Below are 19,484 nucleotides of genomic sequence, written 5' to 3'. Positions count from 1 at the left end.
GAATTGTTTGGTAATATGACAAATTTGGAAGTAATTTGTATTTTTCTTAACAATACAAACCTGTAGCTATCTATAGGGGTATTACTTTCGGCAAAGCTGAAAGAAGAGTCATTTGATTTTTAGCGAGGGTTAACCACCCATACCGCTAGTTAGCAGGGGGAGAAGGAAGTAATTACCCCTCTCACTCACTCACCTGTGAGTGTAACTCACTTTGCTTGGAAGTAGGACTTCAAGGAGGACTGGGTTGGCGGGCAAATCTGTATAAATGGTTACAGGTTTGTATCATTAGAAAATATACAAATTACTTCTAAATTTGTCATTTGTTCTGTAACTGGAATATGAACCAATGCTATTTATAGGGTTGAATTGAATTGAATATAGGATTTAGGCATTAAGCCAAGCACTGGGGCATCAAAGGCACTATTTATAGGGGTTGACTCACCCATTACGAGGGAGGACATCCCTGCCAATTTTGCTTTTTGGCTTTACCCAGGGATTCTCCCTTTTTGTGTGTTAGCACACAAAAGGTGGAAACCCTAACACCTGGCTAAACCTTGCTATGCATGGACTGCGGCCTACACAAGCTGTGCGTTTGTGATGCTAGCAATGTGACTGTCAAGGTAAAGAGTTCTTCGAATCATAGGAGTCATTTGAAGTCACTAAGACATTCACAATACCACCTCGCCAGGGCATGGGGACGCAACAGTATTGACACAATACTAGGTTACACAAGGGGCAATGGTTTATCTGTAGTGGTTGAGGTCAGCTTTATAGAGGAACCTGGATGCTGATTTTCCATAAGAGAGGGGAGGATGAAGAAAAGAAACAGCCAGTCATTCGTATTCATTCACTCAGACTAAAACCGGGTAACCAATGCCCTCAACCTCCAGCTACTTGTCCATTAAGGAGCTTGAGGTATTAAACCAGCTGCTGTACAGCCACCACAGGACCAATAGAGAATGTATAGTCTCTCCTGTGGGTTACGTATTGCAGGTAGTGGGCGGTGAAGGTCAACTGACGCTTCCACATTCCCTCTTGTAGAACTTGCGCCATAGAGTAGTTACGTTTGAAGGCCAGGGACGTATTAATGCCCTTGATGTCATTTGACGACGTGTTGGAGGAGGATCTGGATTTAGTGCAAGGTCAATGACCTTGCGAATCCAAGCAGAGATGGTGTTCTTTGTGATCCTCCTCTTGACCCTCCCTGTGCTGATGAGAAGAACTGGTACACTGGGCATTGTAACAGATGGACTGGGTCATCGGTTACAGAACAGAGACTAGTTATCCTGAAGGAATCAAATCTAGGATCCGCTACCCCCGGATTCCGAGTCTTTGCTACAAATTCAGGAACAAAACTGTAGCTTACCTCTCCCCATTCCCTTGAATGGGCAGTGTCATACAAGAGACCATGAAGTTCGCTGACTCTTTTGGCTGAAGCCAAGTCGAGTAGGAACACCGTCTTCAACGTGAGATGGCGATCTGTTGCCTGGCGTAAAGGTTCATAGGAAGGGCCCTTGAGGGACAGAAGAACCTGAACCACATTCCATGGTGTTGGTCTAACTTCCAACTGTGGACATGTAAGTTTGTAATTTCATATGAGGAGAGAAAGTTCCAGCGAAGAAGAAATGTCTACTCAATTCAGTTTAAAGGTGAAACTCATGGCTGAGTGATAGCCTTTTACGGCTGAAACCGAGAGGAGCATTTCCTCCCGCTGTTACACGAGGAATTCTGTTATTGCTGGAATAGCGGCATTATACCCCTTCCATGACACCAAACACAGAAGACATTCCACTTTGCCTGGTAGACTGAGACATACTCTTTGCAGATGTCCAGACATCATTTTCGCAACTTGTTGCGAAAATCATCTCCGAGTGAGAAGATACTGGATAGTTTCCAGTCGTGAAATTGTAGCAAAGCTACGGCTTTGTGGAATATGTTGGAATGTGGTTGTCTAACTAGATGGTGTCGTGGAGGAAGTTCTTTTGGAAGCTACGTCAGGAGTTGCAGAAGGTCCGGGAACCATTCTGCATGATGCCATAGTGGAGCTATAAGGAGCATTCAGAAATAGACAGATGTTCTGGTCTTGTTGAGTATTCTTCTCATCAGAGCAAACGGGAGAAAGGCGTAGGTGTTGATGTTGTCCCACCTATTGATGGAATGAATCTTGCCAGAGAACCTTGGGGTCTGGGACTGGGGAGCAGTACAACAGAAGCCTGAAATTCAGGGCCATTGCGAACAGATCCACCGTTGGGGAGCCCCACATAGTCAAGACTTTGTTGGCTACTACTGTACTGTAGATGATCTTAAGACCACTCTGAGCCCACTATCAGAGTCGCTCTGCTCGGGCTGTCTGCAAGCACATTCCTTTTGACAGGAATGAGGAGAGATGATAGGGTCACTGAGTTGTCTTCTGCCCATCTCGGTATTTCTACTGCCAGACGGGATAGGGGCTGCAAAAAAGTACACCCTTGTTTGTTGATGTAAGCCACTACTGTGGTGTTGCCACTCATCCCCACCACTGAGTGGCCCGCCAGGAACTGTTGGAACTGTTGAAGAGCCAGGAAAGTAGCCTTCATCTCTAAAGATTTATGTGGTGCAGCATGTGGGGCCCAAACTCTTCTTTTGATGCACCTGAGAAGAGCATCAAGTGCGAGGGGAGGACAAGGTCGTCGACACCCTTTAGCAGATTCTCGTCTGCCACCCACCACTCAAGGTCCGTCAGTTCCTGGTGTCCCATGGGGATCAGAATGTCCGGGAAATCGAAAGCCTGATTCCAGGTGGACTTTAGCCGCCATTGGAGGGATCTTATCCTGAACTACACAGGCCAGAATGATAGGTGCCCGAGGAGACATATAGGCCAGTCATTTTAAGGATATACCCACCACAAATTGCAATAGCAATGAAACTTGGCATTTTTGCTTCTTTTGACCCATGTAATAACATAGTAAAAGTCAAGGAAATTCGAGGCATTGGAACACATTCATTTCGAGCAACCACTTTTTGAAAGTTATGCACAAAAATACGCTAATAGAAATGGCATAACATTTTTTGTTATAACAGTCCTTTTGTTATTTCTTTCACATTTCTCAAAAGATGTCAAACATTTTTATTATTAAATAAATAAATTGAGATAATTAACGTCTAATAGCCTTGTTTTTTTTTCTTTTTAGGTTAACCAGTAGCATGGACGATTGTGTTTTCTGCAGCGAGTCTCTTGGCAACGGCGAACAAACCACGAAATTAGGTGCCAAGGGGTGTGATGGAATAAACAAGGCAAATGACCTACGGCAGGCTGATATCAGTGTCGCACCTGGACAAGTTATACACACCAGATGCAGGAAGGACTTCTGCTCCCAACTGTCTATTGAGCGAGACATCAGAAAACGCGGCTATGATTGTACTGGTGGTTTCAGCGGCACTGTGCGTGCGCGTCGATCTGCCAGTTCTGCGTTTCACTACAGCAAACACTGTTTGTTCTGTGGAACACCAGACAAGTACCAGGGCAGACAAAAAACGCATAAACTTATACCAGTCCGAACAATGGACTTCCAGAGGAAGACTACAGAGAGCTGTGTTGAACGCAATGATGCATGGTCAGAGACAGTAAAGGCTCGAGTAGAATTCGTCCAGGACTTGCATGCCGCTGACGCAGTCTATCACAATATATGTAGCATAAACTTCAGAACTGGGAAGCAGATTCCACGCCAGTTCCTTACAGTGCCAAGCAAGCGACCTAAGTATGGTAGACCGGCTGATGACACACGGAATGATGCATTCATAAAAGTCGCAGAGTACCCCAAAGCCAATGACGAGGAACAGACAACGATACCGGATCTCATAGGAAAAATGGGGGAATTTCTTCTTGGAAATGATTGCACACCTTATGGATCCACCTACATGAAGGAATGTATCCAAAAGCACTTTGGTCAGGATATCACCATCGCAGAAATAAATGGCAAAGAGAATGTTGTGACCTTTCGCCACAGGGCCTCTGCGATCATTCACGAATTCCATCAAAGGCCAAAGGAGACATCATATGAAGCTGAGAAGATGAGACTGATTAAGACAGCAGCAAAACTGATCAAAAGTGATGTGAAATCCGTACAACAGTCGATAGATATGTACCCATGTACAACTGAAATGTCCTCAACAGAAGAAGCCATGTCATTCCTACCTGAATCACTAAAACTCCTTCTTCAAACACTCTTTGTGGGTCGAGATGCTGATAGAAAAGTCGGTTCTCTAGGGCAAGCTATCATGCAGGCAATTTGGCCCCGAGTGCTGCTGGTCCCCTTACAGATAGGACTGGGTGTACAGATGCACCATCATTTTGCATCAAAGTTCTTGATCGACACGCTCCATGCCCACGGATATTGCAGTTCTTATCGTGAGATACAAAGGTATGAACGGAGTGCAGCAGTTGTACTAGGGATAGACATACCAAACTACCGGCCAGAGCAGTTCATTCAATATATGGCGGACAATGTCGATCACAACATCCGTACAATAGATGGCCTCAACACATTCCACGGGATGGGAATGATTGCGTCTGTCACTCCAGGTACCAGGATATCAACAAGAGTGCCACGTGTGTCTGTGACACTGAAGGATGTTGTAGCTGTGGGCCGAATAAACATTCGACATCTGACAACACCTTGCGATGGGCTAGATACTCTGAGGTATGAGGTTCTACAAGACGAGATGGTAAAGGACAGATCTACCAACCTTGACCTCCTCTGGAAGCTGTCCCTCACATTGCGCTTACCACGACCAGCATGGTCTGGCATAATGCAAACCGTGCACACTAGTGTACATCCAGGTCAGTCTACAGTCTTCCTGCTTCCCATGATCGACATGAACAGCAGTGATCCAACTTGCATCTATTCAACATTGACATTTCTATCTGAGCACGCCAAACAGTACAACGCAAAGGTCATCATCACATTTGACCAACCACTTTAGTGGAACGCGCTTACCATCATCGAAAGTCAATCGGAGGGCAGTGACTTGCGTAAGATTGTACTGTGCATGGGGGGCTTCCACACGTTGATGAGCTTCTTGGGGAGTATTGGAAATATCATGTCAGGATCTGGACTGCGCTCTGTTCTGGAACTGGTGTATGCCGAGAACACTGTAATGCACATGCTGTCTGGCAAGGCATATGACCGAGCTATCCGTGGGCATCTCTTGGTTGATGCAGCACTAAACACTCTCCTCGCAGAAAGGATACTTGATACGCTAGTGCCTACTTGTTCGCAGGCTAAGAATGATGGTCCTCAGGGTATTGTAGAAGATGACGAACCAAGTGAAGACGAGATAATGCAAAGCATAGATGATGCACACGCAGCCATAGATCCACACGATACCGAGTCAGGGTCGCAAAGTGTGGGAGCTGGACCAATTGACCTGTGTGAGCTGCGAGACCTGTATGATTCATTGATGAAGGGTGAGTGTTCTACTGAAGATATCCTTTCAGCCCCGGTTCTGGACTCTGTTCGTGACATCATGAATGTTGCCCAACAATCGATGAAGGATCTACGTACCGCACAGCTATGGCTGCAATACATGGACATGATTGACATATTGAGGACATTCCTGAGGTCGGTACGCACTGGTGACTGGCGTCTGCACGTGCACGCTTTGCACGACATGTTGCCCTACCTGGCAGCTGCAGGCCACAATCTCTACACCAAATCTATTTACATCTACCTGCAGCGACTGGCACAACTGTCTATTCAGCACCCCGAGGTCCACCACCAGTTCCAGAATGGATATCACGTAGTGCGGCGCTCATATCGGTACTGGGCCTATCTTCTGATCGAGCAAGTGCTCATGAGAAATGTGAAAACCACAGGGGGACTGACAAGGGGCCATGGCATGAGTGAGTCGCAAAGGATCACGTGGCTGCTGTCCACCCCCATATGTGCAGAGGTCAACATGGCCTTGCAAGACTACACATCAGTGCCGTATGGGACCAGTGACCAGCACAAAGAACAAAGAGCAGCTCGACAAGCACGGGACACAGATGACACGCACAAACTCATTGGCTACCTGTCATCAAAGGATCCCTTTGGAAACGATCCAACTCTGCAAAGCATTGACACTGGCATCACAGCTGGAGATTCGGTCAATGCTGACCAAGCAGCGTCAGTGAACAGGAAGATCTTAGATGGAATGGTTGGCAAAAAGGTTCTTGATCACACGTTCAAGAAAAAAAATCCGGTTGTGACTTTAGACACATGTTCATCAGTGAAAAATGGCAAAGAATCTGTTCTGATAGATCCACAACTGTTGTTCCAACGTCTGAGTACGGCAGGATCATGCTGTGATGACCTCACTGATGTCTTCAAGTACGAACTATGCAGTTACCCACCAGCACTGTTTCAGACCATTGATATCCTGCTTGAGGCCGACAAGCCAGCGCTAGCCGAGGCCATTTGGAAACAACTCCCCCTTGCCGTTCGCAACACAGTGCTGCCACAGAATGTGCAATATGTTCTGGATGGTGGGGCATTGCTACACAGAATTCCTTGGAATTTTGGCGAGACCTATGAAGGAATCTCCAGTCACTACATACGATATGTTGGAGACAGGTATGGTAAAGCTGTCATAGTGTTTGATGGATATGTGAGCGCACCCTCCACCAAAGATGTAGGGCACAGCAGGCGCGTTCGATCTCACAGCAGTCCCCTTGTCAACTTCACAAAGGACATGGTATGTACTATGAAGAAAGATGACTTCCTTGCCAACCAAACAAATAAACAAAGCTTCATCAATCTACTGAGTGATGACCTTCAACGGCAGCACAACGATGTTCTTCATGCCAGGGCAGATGTAGATGTCCTCATAGTGGAGACAGCCATTGCATGTGCAAACACCAAGGACACCGTGGTAGTTGGCGATGACACCGATCTTCTTGTTCTCCTATATAGTCGTGCAGGGCCCACATCACACAACCTGTTCTTCCGACCTGAGCCTAAGCTGACGTCAAGGAGGCAAGCAAGATGTTGGAATATCGAGCAAGTGCAAAAGACACTTGGACGCCATGTGTGTGACAAGCTCCTTGTGGCACATGGACTCCTGGGTTGTGATACCACGTCAAGACTGTACTCCATTGGCAAATCAGCAGCTTTGAAGAAGCTGAACTCCAGTGCGTATTTCTCTGGGCTTTTGGCAACGTTCAAAACTCCTGGAGCGTCGAAAGAGGATGTCATGACAGCTGGAGAGAATGCGTGGTTTGCTTGTACAATGGCCAGCCCGGGGAAACACTGGACATACTAAGGCTTCAGCGCTTCTGCCAGAAGGTTTCAACAAGCACTGTCAGAGTTGAGCCTCGCACCCTGCCCCCTACATCAGCATCTGCAAAGCAACATTGCCTACGGGTGTATGTTCAGGTTCAGCAGTGGCAAGGAGTTGGCATGGATGCCAATGGTTGGGGATGGGCTATCCGTGACGAGAGAATGGTTCCCGTTATGACCGAGATGAAGCCTGCTCCAGATTACCTGCCAGATGCCATCCACTGTGGCTGCAATGCAGACTGCAGCACCCGACGATGCAGCTGTCGCAAGTACAAACTGGAATGCTCTTCCGCCTGCAGTGAATGCAAAGGACTTCACTGTTCTAATGTGACCTTGCCAGAACCAGAAAGTGATCCAGAAGAAGAATGCGCTCTTGCTGGTCCTGAAGATGAATAAACATTTGTCAGTGTGGTCTGGTACATGGAGATGTCTTGGCAACATGATTAGACTTGACTCTCAGTTCATTCATCTCTTGATCCTTGATCATGGTCATCTTAATTTAGCTAAGGTGAATGCCGGTGTCGTAATTTAACATGTATACAGTTGTTTGTCTAGACTCTAGAATATACACTGAAAATTTTATGCAGATTTTTTTCTTCAAACCTTCTCTTAATGATTGCAAAATTTGGAAATGTTCCAATGCTTCGATTTTCCTTGATTTTTAGTATGTCATTCTCCACTAAATTTGACATTGAAAAATGCATGTTTCATTACTATTGCAATTTGTGGTGGGTTCGACCCAAAAATGACGTAGAATGACTGGCCTAATAGCCACTTCTGGGCTGGGAGTTATTTTCTTCTGCGGAATGGTCTTGCGACCTTCCTTAGCCTTGCTACCCTGTCATCTGAGGGGAAGGCTTTGTGAAGGTTGGTGTCTATGATCATTCCTAGATATACCAGTCGTTGAGAGGGAAGCAGTGATGACTTCTTGAGGTTTACCATGATCCCCAGATCTTGGCAAAGCCTCAGAAGTTTGTCTCAGAGCTGAAGAAGGGTTGCCACCAAGTCTGCTAGAATCACCCAATTGTCCAGGTAACGTAGGAGATAAATACAGATTATGTGAGCAGGAGATGACACTAGGGCAAATATTCTCGGGAAGACCTGGGGTGCTGTGGAATGACCTAAGCACAACACCTTAAACAGGTACATCTTGCTGTCTAGAGTGATTCTCAGATACTTCCTTGAAGATGGATGGATTGAGATCTGGAAGTATCCGTCCTTTAGATCCCGTGTGCACATGAAGTCATGTGATCTTAATGCTCGTCTAATGGCAACTGCCATCTCAATGCTGAACGAAGTTTGTTTGACAAACTTGTTTAAGGCTGAGATGTCGATAACTGGTCTCCAGCATCCAGACACCTTTTTCACTAAAATGAGTTGACTAAAGGAGAGTGGGGAGTTGTCATGGACCTTTCGGAGAGTGCCCTTCCCCAGCATGGTCTGGACTTTGGCCTATAGGGACAGATCCTTTGCGGATCCCTTCACATAGGAGCTCGTCGTGGAGTCTTGGTCAGTGGAGGGATAGATTGAGTGAACAGGACGCGATACCCTGCACGAATCACGGAGACTGTCATGGGTTCGACCCCAAGCTGCATCCACCTTTTCCAGCAGCGATGCAGGCATCCCGTCATAGGTGGACAAGTGGAGGGATCGCCTATTCTAGCGTTTGCGGCCTCAGCCGCCTCCTCTGGGATGTTTCCCTCCACGGGAGGACTTGGAGTTTTTCCTGTCCTTGGAGCCTTCCCTGTCCTTGGCAGGAAAGGGCTTCTTAGACACCTTGCTGTCTGTTGCTGCTGTCCTGCTCATCGTCGGCTTTTGTTGTTTGGTCTGTGGGAAAAAAGGTGGTCTACAGGGCAGGGATGTCAAGGCCCTATGGAGGCGGGAGTCTTGATGAGACTTCCTCCACCTCTTCGCAGCTCGCTTGACGTTCCCCGGCTCAAACAAGGAGGAGCCCTTCGGAAAAGGGTTCCAGAGTCTTACCATCTCACAGTGTGAGACTTTGCAATGGAAACCTTCAACTATCGAGTCTCTACTGTATGCCTTAAGATGGTGTTCGCCCACAAGTTTACTACTTGGTGGGTAAGGAACTCGATAGTATGAGCACCCGACGGGAGAGAAGTTTCCATCACCTTCCTAGAGCTTTCCTTAGAAAAATCCTCTTTCTGTACCAGGTTTCCCACTGACCCCAACAAGAGATCCAGCTACGAAGGTAGCTTGCATGGCGTACTTCGCTACTTTCTCTTGGTTGAGGATCTCCAAAGCTGAGAATGAAACTTGAAACCAGGAAGGTCTCTCTAGAGAGATCCTCGCCATCAATTCCTCAAAGGAATGGTGTAGAGAAAGGACTGGGAGAAGCTTGTCAAGGGCCTCGTAATACTTCTTCTGCTAAAAACCAGGTAAGAAGAGTTTCCAGGACGAGCCTGAGCGAAGGGAGCTAAAGAAGTCGGAGAGCTGGGCAGACACCTTCCGCCGGGCACTCTTCAGTCCCTGAGACCTGGGTAAGGCTGTGCTAGACTTGGGGGGCTTCTGAGTGCCAAAGACACAGTCCAGGTCCATGTCCTTGCCTTCCTGAGGAGCCATCGCTGGGTCTGCTAACCCATTGAGGGACCTCATGCAAGCCAAGTACTGCCAAAAAGCGTGGTAAGACTGTTCTGCTTCTGATGAAGGACTAGCAACTAGGTCGTTGTCTTCCACCCACGAGTCATTAACTCGGGGTGGGTCGTCATCATCATCGAAGTGACCAGAAGTAGACTGCTTGACCCCATCTGAGGGTCTTGTAATCCTCGATGAGGATTTCGGAAGAGTTTAAGAGTCCTTAGACTCTTTCCTCGGAGGGAAGGTCTCTAGCACACAAGGTTTAGGTGGAACCACGCTCCGTTGGTCACCCGTAGGGGGAAGAATTGTATCTTACCTGGGCTTCGAGACTACCATGCGATCTTGCAGGACCTCCTCGATGGGCAAAGGGCAGAAAGATGGCTGAGGAGCAAGAGGTCGAGAAGGAGTGGGCATCATGATACTTGACCTTACCTTGGACATCCTGACAAGGGTCAGCTTGACCCTGGATGAGACTACCTCGTCAGGGACTCCTCTCTTGCCTTCAGGAGAGAGGCCGAAACCGTAGTTCCTCGACGGGAAGAAACTGTGGATCTTCGTCTTGGGTCTGAAGATGGTGAGGAAGACTCTTCCAGGGCGATCCTGGCAGTTTCCAATGGACAAGCAGGTGGGGTAACTGCCACAAAGGCTTGACTAAAAGCCCTAGCTAAGGCTCTGAACCACGGCTCCTGACCGATATTGACACTATCGGAAAGCTCCCCTGAAGGAAGCGACGAAGAGGGCATCCGCAAGGAAATCTTATCCGCCGTCAAGGAGGCCTTCAGGGATGGCTGCCGTGCTACCCTTACGAGGAAAAGGAATCGGCCATAAAGGAAGGTTCTTTGGAATCTTTAACTCATACAGCTTTCCTTTTTCCCCTCTCCACGGCGAACGCGATGTTCTGTAATTGCAGGGAAGGGAACGAGGCGAAGGTGAACGATGGAGTGGAGACTTACATCTCTCTCACGGGAGACAGGAAGATCGAGGTAGAGAAGGCTCAGCAGGCTTCTCTTTCCGAGAAAAGCATTGCTTATAGGAGTGTTGGCATTCTGGTGTACGCTGGCGCTGATTGGGGGGAGGTTTTTGAAGTCGCAGCGCTGTGGTGGATAGGTCACAAGCAGCCGTCTTGTTAGCAAGCTGTTGAAGGTTGCTGATCGTCTGACAACCGTTTAGGCGATCGGTGAGTTGGTGAACGACAAGCAGCATGAGGCTGACGTCATTTGCCTTTCTCTCTACGAGTGACGAGTCGTTGGGGAACGACGAGGAAAAGACCGATGTGCAGCCAGAAGCTGCCGATGAGTTGGTGAGAGATATGCTGCTGACGATTGGTGAGTTAAAAATTGGTGAGTAGGATATTGGTGAGAGGAAAATCGGCGCGCTGACAATCAATGAACTGCAAAAGGCCTATGACCTTTGGAAGGGCGGTCAGCCACAGGAGACTGGTCATCAGCAGGCCTCCAAAGGGGTTTCTGTGGGTGGTCTCTCTCGCGAACGAGGGGTGATCACCCACAGGAGCTTGGACTTTGCTCCTCCCCGAAGGATGGTTGGTGAGGGGGGTAGCGCAATCCTCGACAGCAACGGAAGGAGCAGAGAAAGAGGCAGGGCATCAGACAAAAGCACAAGATCCCCGCTAAGAAGGGCCAAAGGGGTCAACCTCCGAAGCAGATGAACGCTTCAACTCTGCATCCCGACAAAGAAACCGCACCAACACCTCCTTGGAAGGTGACTCAGGCAATCCCAGGGACAGCCAAACCTGTAAAATTGAAGAAAGAAACAAGGACTCTCTAAGGGGGGGAGGCGGAGCCGCTTCGCTAGCAGTAGCAACACCATCTCTCGAGGACCGAGGTTGTGCAGGAGTTAAAAGGCCTGCGCTACTGCTTGACAGTTCCGCGGAGGAAACCAGTCTAGAAGAAGCTTCCGAGGAAGGTTGGGGGGCAGAAGAAGTAGGTTTGGGTTTCTTCTGCTTCGAGGAAGACCGTGAAGTAGAAGAATCCCTTTTAGACTTCTTCCGTCATTGCCCAAACCTTTCCCACTGGGAAGCAGAGCACTCCTTACATTCGCTACGCTTATTATTTATATCACACCATTGCCCCCTACAAGCTAGACACAATCGATGGGGATCGGTATCCACAGCGGACATAAATGTTCTGCAGGAGCGACCCTTGGGACCAGGGCAGGTACACGTGACCGGCAGAGAAGGCACACACACACAAACTGGAAAGAATAAGCAAAAAAGTAATTAATAATGGCTGTCCAAACTAGTGAGGAGGAATTGCGGTAATAACCGGTCTCAATCCAAGCCAAAAGCAAATCGAGTTACAGTAACAGATGTGCGAGTGAAAGGGGTAGCTACTAACCACCAAACCTCACAAACTAGTGGTATGGGTGATTAACGCTTGCTAAAAATCTAAGGGCTCGTCTTTCAGCTTCGCCGAAAGTAATACCACTATAAATAGTAGTGGTTTGTATTTCAGCTATGAAACAACTCGGTGTTGTCAGGTGTATGAAAACGCAAAGAGAATGTGGAAAAAATAGATAAGTCATAACCAGAAAGAGGAATCCAATGTAGTACTGTCTGGCCAGTCAAAGGACTCAATAACTCTCTTGCGGTAGTACCTCAACAGGTGGCCAACCTACTACCTACACTGGGACTAACTACTCTTAGGGCACGCTAAGTGGTGTGGTGCGCACAGCCGGAGAAGTGAGCAGACCGGTCAGGAGCAAAATCTCGATTGTTAGCTCCATGTGGTTTGATTGATTGATTTAAAGCTTTCAGGCATCCTGACATCTAGCTCCATGTGGGTGAGGTTGACGAGCATGCACCCTGGTGCTACTCTCGGCTCTGAAGGTAGGTACTACTCGTTAGCTAACAGATTCTGAAACACTCGCATGAGTACTTGCAGGTGGTTGGTGAGTTGCCTTGCCTGTGAACACGTGCTGACAATACTTGCGAACAACAGAACTAACTTTTGCTGCCCCTGAAGGGAAGCGCATGCAAAGCAAAATCCCGGAGAATCTCGCACTCGGAAGACTCACAGACTCATTCTGCCTGGGTAGCATGGAGAAAATGTAGCCAGTTGTAGTCAAAGGGCATGTTAAGTCATGTCTCAGGTTTGACTACTTTTCATAATCACGTTGGCCACTGCGAATTGGTTATGGTGGAAAATTTCAGTCTAACCACTCACAGTAGAACTACCTAGTATGCTGATCATGGTAATACACAAACCCTTTAACCACAATAAGGTATCCCTACTCAGAAAGGATTGTGTGTGTATATGTATGTATGTATTTATATAAATATATACACATACACACACATACATATATATATATATATATATATATATATATATATATTATATATATATATATATATATATATATATATATATATATATATATATATATATATATATATATATATATATATATATATATATTATACTGTATATATATATATATATATATATATATATATATATATATATATATATATATATATATATATATATATATATATATATATATATATATATATATATATATATATATATATATATATATATATATATATATATATATATATATTATACTGTATATATATACACACAACTTCAGTCTAAAACCTAGTTTTACTAGAATTTCAGCGGAGTAATAAAGCTACCGTCCACTGCTATCCGTGTTTGACTGAATACTTCGAATAATTGAAGGGAATCCGGCATTTTATTTTGTTGTAGCAATAGCAATGGCAGTGGCTGGCCGTTATAGCATTAATTTTGACAAAAAAACTAAATCCTGCAGATTGTGTGCAGAGCAATGTTGGTTATGAAGAATTTTATCATTATTTTTCTAGTTGTGGTATTGAACTAGTGGTTGAACATGCTCAAGGACATAATCTAATTATTAAGAAAAAGTGTTGTGAGTACTGTGGAGCTACTAGTAAGATTGACTAAACAGGAACACCTGTGGTGACGAAAGGACGAGAGTGAAGTACAATCTACATTATTTCGAAATTTGGTATTATTACAGTATAGAAATACACGGGACAAACTTTACTAATACAACGCTTCAGTAAAGATTGCTAAGAAAGAAAGAAAGGAAAAAAGAAAAAAAACAAAAAACGATATAAGTGTCAATCATAAGGTAAGGAATGATTTGTGATTTACTTTATCATAATGTAAGGATTTATTTGTGAATTGCTTTTAGTTTGTGACCTGGGAAGAGGGCTCCGGGGGACTTGTCTCTGGCAGGAGGTTGCGACCTAGGAAGGGGGGTCCAAGGCTAGGGGGGTTCTAACCTGGGAATTACTAGGGTAGGTTAGGAGGGTCTGTTAGGTTCTCTACCCTTTTACAAATCTCAAGCGAGTTAAATAATCAGGAAAAGTTTTACTGTATTACAGATTCTCATTTCGAACAAAAAACATATGTTTTCCTGTAGTAAATAACGTGATTTGACCGAATTTGACCTTCATTTCAACCGCAATCCAACAGAACAACCAATTCGACTAACTTTAAGTATCAGGACTGGTTGCCGTTATTACGGATGAAATGAAGGTGAAAACCGGTTAAATCACCTTATTTTCTACAGGAAAACATATATTTTCTGTTAAAATGTTCAAATATAATGTCTTTTATTGTCTTTTATTATATATATTTTGTTAAAATGCTTAAATATAATGTCTTGTTCAAATTCCGTGTCACTTCACTCACGTATGTAGTGCGAATGATAACATTAGAAACGTTACCGATGATACACAGCGTTACCAACGTTACGGTGGCATTGCTAACATTAGCAATGCTATGGTAATATTATCATGTTTATTTTAAAGAATTTTTCCATATACCCTTTACACAATACAGTATATAAAATAGTACAAAAAGGGTACAGAACCTAACAAACTCACCTAACCTAACCTAGAAGTTCCCAGGTCACAAACCCAATATAATACCCTTTGTTATACATATCATGTTAATCCATATCACTTCACTCACGTTACGATAACGTTAGAAATGTTACGATAACATTATACGGTAGTCTATATCACAACCACGACAAGTTATCTGAACGACGGCCATGCTTAGGACTGCCTGAAGTGCCACAGTGGTAGGAATATCTAAATATAATTGGCTTTCGTTTGTTTAAAATGAGCCAATTATTTCAAAGTATCAAGTCACGTGGTGCGTGAATAAGTCACGTGGGGCAATCAAACGAAGTGTATAGGTGGAACAAAAAGAGGGGGCGGAGCTATGAAGTCATTTGGAGTCAAAAGGTGAACATCTCTCTTTAATAGCCACTCACCTTAGTAAAAAACAAGTCCTCATTTTTTGTAAACGTAACAAAAATCAATTACTTATGTTCTATTCATCTCTGGTATATTCCTAATCAGAAAAGTGCGATTTATGCGTTTCTGAAGTATTTAAAGGTCGCTAAGCTGGTTCCTCTTTCTAAAATAATACCGAATTCTGGAGACCTTTAGTGTCGGGAATTTTCGAACTGATCACTCGAAAATCCCGCCATTTAACTCCACCAACGTTACGTTAAATTGGAGGGAAGGTTGGGAGAACTCGCGGGCATTGAGTCGAACGACTGTGGTTTGATATGAGACTTTTAGAACCTAGAGAGCAGCCGCCTGGTAGGGAAGGCGCTGAGGTTAAAGAAATCGAGCATTTGTAATTTATGATTCAGAAATTTAATGTCATTTTATTGTACCATGACGAAAATATCCTATGTAGAAATTTAGATTCAGAAAAACGCGGGAAACAAAGGTGTCGTCAGGGCTGCGGAGCTCAGCTCTGCCTCTTTTGTCCAAGGTCCTCAGCTGAAGTAAGTCCGATTAATTGTACTCTCTCTCTCCCCCCTATAGTACCCAGGTCGGTTTCCCTATAGGTTTTACAAGTGTTTTGTAAGATTTGTATCCATGTATATTTAGTCGATCCTTGTGATTGGGATCAGTGCTGTCTTTTAAATTACGTGAAAAAGCCTTGGTATGCCGTTTACCGAGGCAACTTATTAAAATATTAATTAATTTTGCTTAATTTTGAGTCCGGTGCGGACTTCGTTTTTTTAGCAACGCATGAGGTTATTTAGTCACGTGTTTCTTTAGTATGTTGAGTAAATGTTTGATTATGTATTTCCCTCGCATTAAATAATTCCTTTTGGGTATTATTACAGTTTCATCCATTATGGGAAATGTATTATAATAATATGTTTCCCTAGTACAGCACGTGATAACCAAATACTTCCTCTCAATACATTATTGTCGCTAATGCAAACTTACGGAGAAAAAAATATTTCAGGTATTGAAGGTCTTGACTTTTTCTAAGTTTAATGTATATCTTTCCATGGGTACGCAAGGTACCTCTTGTTAGTTTGTATATCTGTTTTCATCCTACTTGGCTCCTCCCCATTGCGTAATGTGACAATATTTGCTTGAATGCGCATTTGCTCCTCCCACTAATGTCGCTCCTCCAATCAAAATACTACTGGGATCTTTTCAAGGGTTATTATTGGACGATTCATTTTGTCTCTTATTCGTGTTTCAAGGATCTGTTTTTCGTGCAATATAACATTGTAACCGATAGTATTTTGTTTTTTTCCTATTTCATTATGGGAAAAACTCCTGATTGTCGTTTGTTTTTGGGTTGGAAACCTGCCGGTTAAGTTTTCTCGTTACTTAACTGTCATGGATCCTCCGGTGCAGGTGTGCGATATATGTCGTTATTCTTATTTTGAGGTGATCGGCCAATTTCATGGTAATTATAATGGTACCCCAGACATTGTGAATCGGTTTCTTCGAGAGCATTTAGTGTTACCTACAAGTGTTTCGTGTGCTAAATGTGATTCGCCTTTACTTTTCCGTGAAGACAGACACGTGTGGTATTGTACAAAATCAGTGAAAATACCTAAAACGAAGAAAAGGTGTTTGTGCAATTATAGTGTTAGTGACTATAAGGGAACTTTTCTTCACGGGTCCCACCTTCCCCCGTGGAAATTAATTTTATTTGTCAATCACTGGTTGCATAAGTGTTGGGACCACCATTTTGTAATTAAGGGCCTCAGTATATCTCCTTCTACTAGTGTAGACAGGAGAAGCTTTTGTTCAGAAATGACTGAATTTAGTTTTGATAACCAAGAGGCTATTGGTGGTGAAGGTGTAATCGTTGAGATTGACGAATCTCATTTTGGAAAACGGAAGTATGACCGTGGAAGGCCTCTGAGTGACATATGGGTGTTGGGGTGTATTGAGAGGCAGTCCAAAAAAACATTTATTGTGCCTTTAATTGACCCATTACCACGGAAGCGTGATGCAGCTACCCTCATCCCTTTAATTGAGAAGTACATTAAACGGGGCAGCATTGTTGTTAGTGATAAGTGGCGGGCTTATAATTCTCTGCAGTCTCTTGGATACGATCACCGTACTGTAAACCATTCAGAAAATTTTGTGGATCCTTCAAACCCCGACACCCATACCCAAAACATTGAACGTCTTTGGCGGGAGCTGAAGGAATGGATACAACGGCCTGGTAACCGTTGTGAATACTTCAGGCAGTATTTGTCACGTTTTATTTTTATACACAAATACCCTGAGGAGGAGCTGCTCCATCATTTTTTTATCACGGCCAGCAAACTGTATCCTCCACAATCTGAGGCACAATGGGTTCCAGTAGCTATTGATGATTCAGAAGAGGGTCAACCACAGCCTTCCACATCATCATCGTCAGGTTCCATTTAAGGTAAGAAGTGACTTAACAAAATATATATTTAAATTTAGCCAGGGGTAAAGGGGGGGGTCGCAGGGGGGGCACCCCCCCCCAGTAGGGGTACAGGGCCCCTAGGCTAGGTTAGGTGGGTTTATTAGGTTCGGTAGTGCCCTGAAAATCACTGTGACCTTAAGGGGGGGGGGGTCGCAGGGGGGGGGCGGAGCCCACCCCGGTAGGGGTACAGGGCCCCTAGGCTAGGTTAGGTAGTGCCCTGAAAATCACTGTGACCTTAAGGGGGGGTCGCAAGGGGGGCGGAGGCCCCCCCCCCCCCCGGTAGGGATACAGGGCCCCTAGGCTAGGTTAGGTGAGTTTATTAGGTTCGGTAGTGCCCTGAAAATCACTGTGGCCTTAAGCGGGGGTCGCAAGGGGGGCGGAGCCCCCCGGTAGGGCTAAGTAGGGGTATAGAGGGAGGGGTGGTGGAACATTAATTAGTGCAAATATCATTGGACGCCCCCTCCCCCACCCTAAACCCCGGTTCCCACCTGGGGTCCCCCATAATTGTTGGGATAAAGTAGGGTATTTCTGCATTACAACATAATATGCAACAAAAACAATAAAAACGCTTACAAAAACTGATTTTTCTGGAAAAACTTGTTTTAACTCCATAGTAAATCTCTAAATCGGATGGTTTGCAGTCAAAATAAACGTTAAATTCGTTGAAACTACACTATTTCTGATGCAACAAATATATTTTTATTCCAGTTTCCACATAATGGATGAAACTGTAAATTTACCTATTTTTGTAATAAAATTGTTAAAGTGTAGCTGTATTTTGTTGATTCCTGGAAGGTTTTGGGAGTCTTACCTCTTCAAGGTCTTGCTATCGGCCCTAACATCGGGCCAAGAACGTCATTATCTGTCGAAGTGAAAATCACGCCATTTGGTTTAATTCTCTGGGAATATCCACTGTAGTCAAATATACCCTTAGGATGCTACTAAAGGAACCTTCCATCAGGACATGGCCTGAGCCAAAAAAAATGGCCTACAAACGATAAATACAGTAGGCTATAAGACCTTCCACTCGATGTCAAGAATAGCACAAATGTGGCAGCCTTCAGGAAAAACCTGAAGACTTATCTTTTTAGAAAGTGTTATAATAGTGACCTGAAAACTATTAAGCCCGAATACAAATGCTAGCGAAATAACTGATAACGATACAGAGCAAAATGTTAACTGGAAAGAAATTATTTTTTTCACACACCAAGGCCCGCCTGAACAGACCTTTAGTGTTTGATGGAGGGCGAGAAAAAAAACCCTAAAAGTAAAGTAAAAGTAACCTACACAGGTGATTGCAGTTACAAATTTGTTGATATGTTCAATGAAATTGTAATATCTGTTAGCCCTATTAAAAGTCAGGGGTTAATAGTAGATCATAAAAGTAGAAATTTTACAATGTGGGCTACTCACAATTCCACTTAGAGTTGACACCATTTCAGGCACTTCAGTTTTTCTTAGGAGATTGGGGTTTCATTGTTTACGAAAATCCATTAAAAATAAAAAAAAAAAAAAAAAAAAAAACATCACAACAGAAGGACACTGTGAACACGTAGAGTTTCAAGACGTCTCTGGTGCAGTGTTGCCAGATGGGTTAGTATAAAAATCCCCAGAACTCATGATAAAAAATTCCCAAAACAACCCAAAAATCCCCATTTCTACGAATATATTCTCTTCTGTCTTGGTCATGTAGGCTTTATTAATATATAAACTAATCACTACACTTCATTTAAGTGCAAGCAAACTAATTTCGACAATGTAAAGGTTTACTCATCTTTGTGTCTTCATGGAAAATTGAACAGAATATCCCCATAAGACACCCAAAATCCCCATTTCTACG

General features: G+C 44.4%; 1 protein-coding gene across 1 annotated transcript in view; it reads right to left on the bottom strand.

Moving 5' to 3' along the window:
* Positions 1-19,185, bottom strand: part of LOC137623816 (lysosomal-associated transmembrane protein 4B-like) — a 470,709-nt gene extending 451,524 nt beyond the window's left edge. Inside the window, exon 1 of the mRNA XM_068354626.1 lies at positions 19,058-19,185. The gene's annotated coding sequence lies outside the window, so the exon portion shown is untranslated. The remainder of the gene's footprint in view (positions 1-19,057) is intronic.
* Between the last annotated feature and the right edge of the window lie 299 nt (positions 19,186-19,484).

This window comes from Palaemon carinicauda, chromosome 30, assembly GCF_036898095.1.
Source record: "Palaemon carinicauda isolate YSFRI2023 chromosome 30, ASM3689809v2, whole genome shotgun sequence".
Classification (NCBI taxonomy): Eukaryota; Metazoa; Arthropoda; class Malacostraca; order Decapoda; family Palaemonidae; genus Palaemon; species Palaemon carinicauda.
The sequence above is the reverse complement of the archived record's forward strand: the minus strand, read 5'-3'. Positions and strand labels throughout refer to the sequence as shown.